This window comes from Solanum tuberosum, unplaced genomic scaffold (genome assembly GCF_000226075.1).
Source record: "Solanum tuberosum cultivar DM 1-3 516 R44 unplaced genomic scaffold, SolTub_3.0 scf00310, whole genome shotgun sequence".
Classification (NCBI taxonomy): Eukaryota; Viridiplantae; Streptophyta; class Magnoliopsida; order Solanales; family Solanaceae; genus Solanum; species Solanum tuberosum.
Window position 1 is genome coordinate 736,852 of NW_006239236.1, and position 6,674 is coordinate 743,525.

Genomic DNA, 6,674 nt, shown 5'->3' on the forward strand with positions numbered 1-6,674 from the left:
GTGCTACATAAATTATATATGAAAAAGTAGTCACTGGAATGATGGCACAGTGCTACACAAATTAAATATGAAAAAGTAGTCACCGGAAAGATGGCACGGTGCTACAAGAGTTAGATATAAGAAAGTAGTCACCGGAATGAAGGCACGGTGCTACACTAATTAGATATGAGAAAATAGTCACATTATAAGATACATGGTGACCCAACTTTTGTTAACATAATTATTGGCCAGACAGGTAGCATATATGGGTGCCACCCGCCGGCTGTGGAAGCTCTTTGATTTTCTACCAAGATCCTAGAGGCTCTGATACCATGTGAGAAATATAGGAAAAGAATATTATTGAATTGTTGTTGTGTCTACATTATGACATTGAGACCTTATTTATAGACCCTAGAATACAATCATTTACCAAGTAGGATACTAATTATTATTTGTATTTCTATTTCTATTCCTATTCCTATTCTAATAGGATTGTATAAAACTATTCCTATTCTTACAAATATTATATATGATGAATTAAATTCTTGATTGAAAAATAATCTTCCCAGATAAAATCATGTCAAGCTCATGCTTAACTATTGATTTTAAAGTTGAAACTTAAAAATTAGAAACTTCAATTTTTGAAATTGTGTTTGGACATGATTTATACTTTAAAAAAGACTAAATTTATGTGACTAAAAATAATTGTTGCTTTCTCCATCTCCACAATTCTGCTTCCAATATCATCATGAGAATTCCCAATTAAGTTGAGAAAATTCCATTCAGTCCGTTCTATAGTTTTCTAAGACACGACTTATATTTCATGTTCTTCTGATGCAACAACATTCTACTCATTACATTTATTATTATCTTCTTAAGCTATAACATCATAAATTAAATCTGAAGATATCACAGTCTTTTTTGGTATAGAAAAAGTATTACTTCTCTATTTGACTAACTTAGTCGTATTTTATGTTTTTCAATAGGAACACCTGTCCAAGGCATTATATTTGGTGGCGATATAAGAAATTGTGCAAACCTATTTCTTCCTTTCCATACGTACTTGGTATCAGTGGCATATGTTAAAGAATCAAGCAATGCATACCAATCAACAACTTCACTTGGACAATTGATAAAGGTACTGTCATTGAACCAATAGAAGAAGTTGATCCACTAGAAAGTTCACTACCACCACCAACATGGCTGACTCTTACAATGTTCGAGTACTTCGAGCATCAACCTGAAGGATCAGAATTTGGTATTATAAAATTTAACAGCCTATACTTTTAAATAATTAATTATACCAATATAGCACCTTTAACCATTTACTAACCTATTCATTGCTTTTGTTTCCGTACAAGATATCCTTGCCATTATGGTTAACATCGACTTACCAACATATGATGCCAATGGATCTAGAATTCCAGAATCAATTATAATGGATAATTAGTAAGTATATGTTTGTTTCATTTCCATTTTTTCTCTTCTCCCTCTAGAATGTTCATAACAAATTAACTATCTTATGTTAATAGTATACATATCCTCCATACAATATCCTTATCACGAATCTAATAATGCATTGTTGAGGTTCCATACGTGCATGTCTCTCCCTTTTATTTATCTCTCTTTCTAGGGTCTTTATCACTTCTCTTTTAAACAAAAAAGAAAGCCAAAGCTCAGTATTCCCGCGTTACCTATATTCATTGTCAAAATTATTTCATATTTCGCCATCTTCAATTTTTTATAATGGTTTCTTTGTTTTTCTTTTTGGGTTGTAGTCTTTGGATTTGATGGATGCTGTTTTGGGGTTTGAAGTCTATAGAGTTTTGTTTGAGACTAAGTAAGTTTAAAAAAAACAATTGTGGTTTGAAATTTTTGGCCTATAGAATTTTGTTTGGGATTAACTATTGAAAAATCATCACAGGCCCGTGAAATGAGTTGACTACATTTCTTCCCATATGCTGCCTATTAGCGCTAGTAGAGTAGGATTGACCCGTAATACAGAACCTCTAGGCGTAACCTTTCACTTAATACTAGAATCGAGAATTGAAACATAGCATCTGAGGTTGCATTAATCGAGGATACACGACAGAAGGAATTGTTCTATTTCCAAACTTCACCTTGAATCATGTGTTTTTCTCCTCGTAAGACTGAGAGAAATGAATAAATATAAAATTCAAAAAAAAGAATCAAATCGCACCATCTCTGTAATAGGTAAATGCCTCTTTTTCTCCTGAAGTTGTCGGAATTACTCGTAATAAGATATCGGCTACAATTGAAAAGGTCTTATCAATAAAATTTCCATTTGTCCGTGATCTAGGCATAGGTAGCAATCCATTCTAGAATTCTTTTCATTACCTCTCGTGGGAAAAAGATCCCACAAAGAAAAGAATTGTATAGTACGAAATAACATAAAAACTTATTTTTTTTTAAGAAAAAAACAAAAGATATGAATCCTCTATTCCAATTGTTCCTTTTTGACAGGAATCGAGAAGAAATAAGAAATATTTCAACGCGATTCGATTTCATACTAATGTAGTAGTATAGGAACTATTCCGATTTCGGTGAAGTTACAAATTAGAAGAACTCGAGAAATTTTGATTGAATCATGATACAAATTACAAAGAAGAAAAAAGATCGACTAATCATTCTATGATGAAAATAGAATAACTGCCAATTTTTTGTACATAACGGGTATACACTATACAATCAAATCCAAATGTTTTATGAATTTCTATTCTAATAGAGGGGTAGGTATTTGTTGTTGAGAACTCCAAAACTGAAAAGGAATTTAAAAAAAAATCTAGTATGGAATCATAGTCTATATAATTACAGTTATGATTTAAGAGTATTCATTAACTATAGTCTATAGACCATCAATCAGTTGATTAGTTCTAATTTATTGAATTAATCCGTTATAAAAATAGAAAAATATCATAAAAAGAAGGGAACGTTGTTTTTGCAAACATGAATTGAATTATTTTAAACAATTTTTCGTAAAAATTGTATCTTTATCCCGGAACCTCAAAGGAAAGAAAAACCATTCTTTGCTTTGACTTTGATGACAAATTTTTAGTTAAAATGGATTGGTCGTACCTATCCAATAATGGAATATGGATTAGGACTGACTCGCTATTCACTCGGTTTTGGGGTCATAATCATTATGTAGGAGAGATGGCCGAGTGGTTCAAGGCGTAGCATTGGAACTGCTATGTACGCTTTTGTTTACCAAGGGTTCGAATCCCTCTCTTTCTGTACCTTCGCTTAATTCACCAATTTTACTAACAACAAGGGCTCAAATAGCATTGGATACCATTATTCCAACAGCTAGACCCTTCTTTGATCTAAATATATAGATTCTCAATTCCTAATTGTTGTGACGCGTAAAATAGAATACTAAAAAATAATCATAATCAAAAATACTGGAAAGAAAAGAATAGACAAGGAATGAAAATAGATCTTTGGTCTATGATACATAAATGGGGGAAATCTAGATCAAACTCGGATTGATCTTACTTAACTTACTTAACCTTGGGTTAATTTACTTCGCCTAAAGGGAAGAAATTTTTGCGAACCTTGGTTTTAGTCTGAGGTTTAAGTCTGACGAGAATAATATTCTACGACTAGCAATTCATTTATTTTCAAACTAACCCATTTACTATCTATTATTTGATTAACTAATATTTTATATTGGAATGGCTGAAGGGTCAAATGATTTGGTAATTCCTCATGAGGGGATGAATCGAGAGAAATTTGAATTAGAGCTCTGGATTTTTGTTCATCCTTTGCCTTAATAATATCTCGGGGTTTGCAGCTATAACTCGGTATATCTACTATATGACCATTAACTAAAATATGTCGATGGTTAACTAATTGACGGGCTGCGGGAATAGTGGAAGCCATACCCAATCGAAAAAGGATGTTATCCAAACGCATTTCAAGTAATTGTAGTAAAACTTGACCTATTGACCCCTTGGCTTTTCTGGCGATACGAACGTATTTAAGTAATTGTCATTCTGTAAGACCATAATGAAAACACAATTTTTGTTTTTCTTCTAGACGAATACGATATTGAGATTTTTTACCGGAACGCGATTGGTTTCTAAGATCACTTCCGGTCCTAGGCTTTTTATTAGTTAGTCCTGGTAAAGCCTCCAGGCGTCGTATTTTTTTTTAAACAAGGTCCTCGGTAATGTGACATAAAGACTCCTTATTCTTATTTAGTATTTCGAATGAATTCTTATTTATATTTATTTTTTATTGAATTTTATTTTACAGAATAAACCTAAACTAAAAGCTAAAACTGAACTAAATGAAGCGAAGTTTTACTGAAATAGTGTACTTGTACTATAAATACTATAAACAAAAGAAGAATAGGATGAATTAGATAAATATATGGAACCCCTTCTATTATATATATATAATTCTTTGCTGACATAATTGGAAGTTCCTATAATAAATTGATAGCTTTTGGAAAAGGAGGAAGGCGCAATTTCAATATTCTTTGATTTCAAAGGAACATTATCAATCATCTAAAAAATGAAAAAAAAATAGGGAAAAGTCGGCTATCGGAATCGAACCGATGACTATCGCAATACAAATGTGAAGCTCTAACTTCTGAGCTAAGCGGGCCCACATTACAAAAATTTTATATGCATAGTAATTGACTAAACTACTGGAATTCGAATCTTAGTTATTAACTAGTCAATATTCGATTGAATATTCTAGAGCATAAGGATTAATATAGCGATCTAGAATTTTCGATTTTATCACAATTTCTAAATACTAATATTATTAAATAGTGATTGTTAATATTCTTTGTATTTTCAATTTGAATTGAATGGTAAATATTCTTTTCTATTTCTTTTTTTGGTCATTTGAAATATTTTTTATTACTAGTTCTATATTATGTATATCTCTCATTCTATATTATTTCAAATTCTAATTGTTTAATGGAATGGTTAGTTATAACTAATGAGACATTCCTCGCTTTTAGGGGAAAAGTGAAGCTAAAAAACAAGAATCGATCGTTCAAGTATTCCAAATTGAATGGCAAAATGACAGGAAGCGAGACATATAGATCGGGTATATATCCATCTATATTGAATTGCGGATTCCAAAATGATAAAATCATTTTTGATTGGACAAAAAAAGGTCTCCTATAGAAGATAGTTAAGAAAATCAAAGAGGAGAAAACGTGTTTTCGAGATAGGAATTGGTATCTAATGAATTCAATGGTTCCAGTATAAAATGAAAGAAAAATAAAAAGGAATGAAATCACAACGAGATCCTAATCTCAAAACAAAAAGAAAGGGGGATATGGCAAAATTGGTAGACACTACAGACTTAATTGGATTGAGCCTTGGTATGGAAACTTACTAAGTGATCACTTTCAAAATTCAGAGAAACCATGGAATTAACAAAAATGGGCAATCCTGAGCCAAAATCCTGTTTTCTGAAAACAAACAAAGGTTCAGAAAAAAAGGATAGGTGCAGAGACTCAATGGAAGCTATTCTAACAAATGGAGTTAAAAGCGTTGGTAGAGGACTCTTTACATCGAAACTTCAGAAAGAAAAGGAATGAAGTGAAGGATAAATGTATATACATACGTATTGAATATTATATCAAATGATTAATGATGACCCGAATCCATAGTTTTTCTATAAAAAATCGAAGAATTGGTGTGAATCCATTCTACATTGAAGAAAGAATCGAATATTCATTGATCAAATCATTCACTCCATAGTCTGATAGATCTTTTGAAGAACTGATTAATCGGACGAGAATAAAGATAGAGTCCCGTTCTACATGTCAATACCGGCAACAATGAAATTTATAGTAAAAGGAAAATCCGTCGACTTTAAAAATCGTGAGGGTTCAAGTCCCTCTATCCCCAAAAAGACTATTTAACTCCCCAACTATTTATCCGACCCCCTTTCCTTAGCGGTTCCAAATTCCTTATCTTTCTCATTCACTCTATTCTTTTAGAAATGGATTTTTTTTCTAAGCGTAAATGGCTTTCTCTTATCACAATTTGATATCTATGATACACATAGAAATGAACATCTTTGAGCAAGGAATCCCTAGTTGAATGATTCCCGATCAATACAATATCATTACTCATACTGAAACTTACAAAGTCATCTTTTTGAAGATCGAAGAAATTCCCCGGCTTTGATAAAATTTTTTAATCGACTTTTGTCCTTTTAATTGACATAGACCCCAGTTATATGATAAAATGAGGATACTACGGAAAGGACTGTAAATCCTCATGTTAGCGGTTCCAATCGAGATTGGGAATAGCCGGGATAGCTCAGTTGGTAGAGCAGAGGACTGAAAATCCTCGTGTCACCAGTTCAAATCTGGTTCTTGGCACATGATTAATTTGTATGGGTCTCTCTTCCCTAGAATTAATTTCTAATTAATTGATATGACCTATTCGAAGCTGCCACCGGTATGCGAATGATGCATATTTTTTTATAGTCTAGATTAGAATAATAGCTTTATCTAGTTTGGCGAGATATACCCCATCTAGAACATAGATGGGTAGAGTTTCTTAGATAAAGTATCTAAAAGACTTGGATTCTATCTCCTCTTTTTTTCTCCTCTTGTTCAAACGAATTTGAATACGTAATACATATTAGAGTCGAATCCGAATCTAGGGGGGTTGAAATAGACAAGATGACGAGTTGGC

The 6,674-nt window shown here is 32.2% G+C and overlaps 1 non-coding gene across 1 annotated transcript; it reads left to right on the plus strand.

Moving 5' to 3' along the window:
* The first annotated feature begins 6,282 nt into the window (after positions 1–6,282).
* TRNAF-GAA (transfer RNA phenylalanine (anticodon GAA)) lies at positions 6,283–6,355 on the plus strand. Its single transcript has one exon. It is a non-coding gene; the product is annotated as a tRNA-Phe (tRNA).
* The last annotated feature ends 319 nt before the right edge of the window (positions 6,356–6,674 follow it).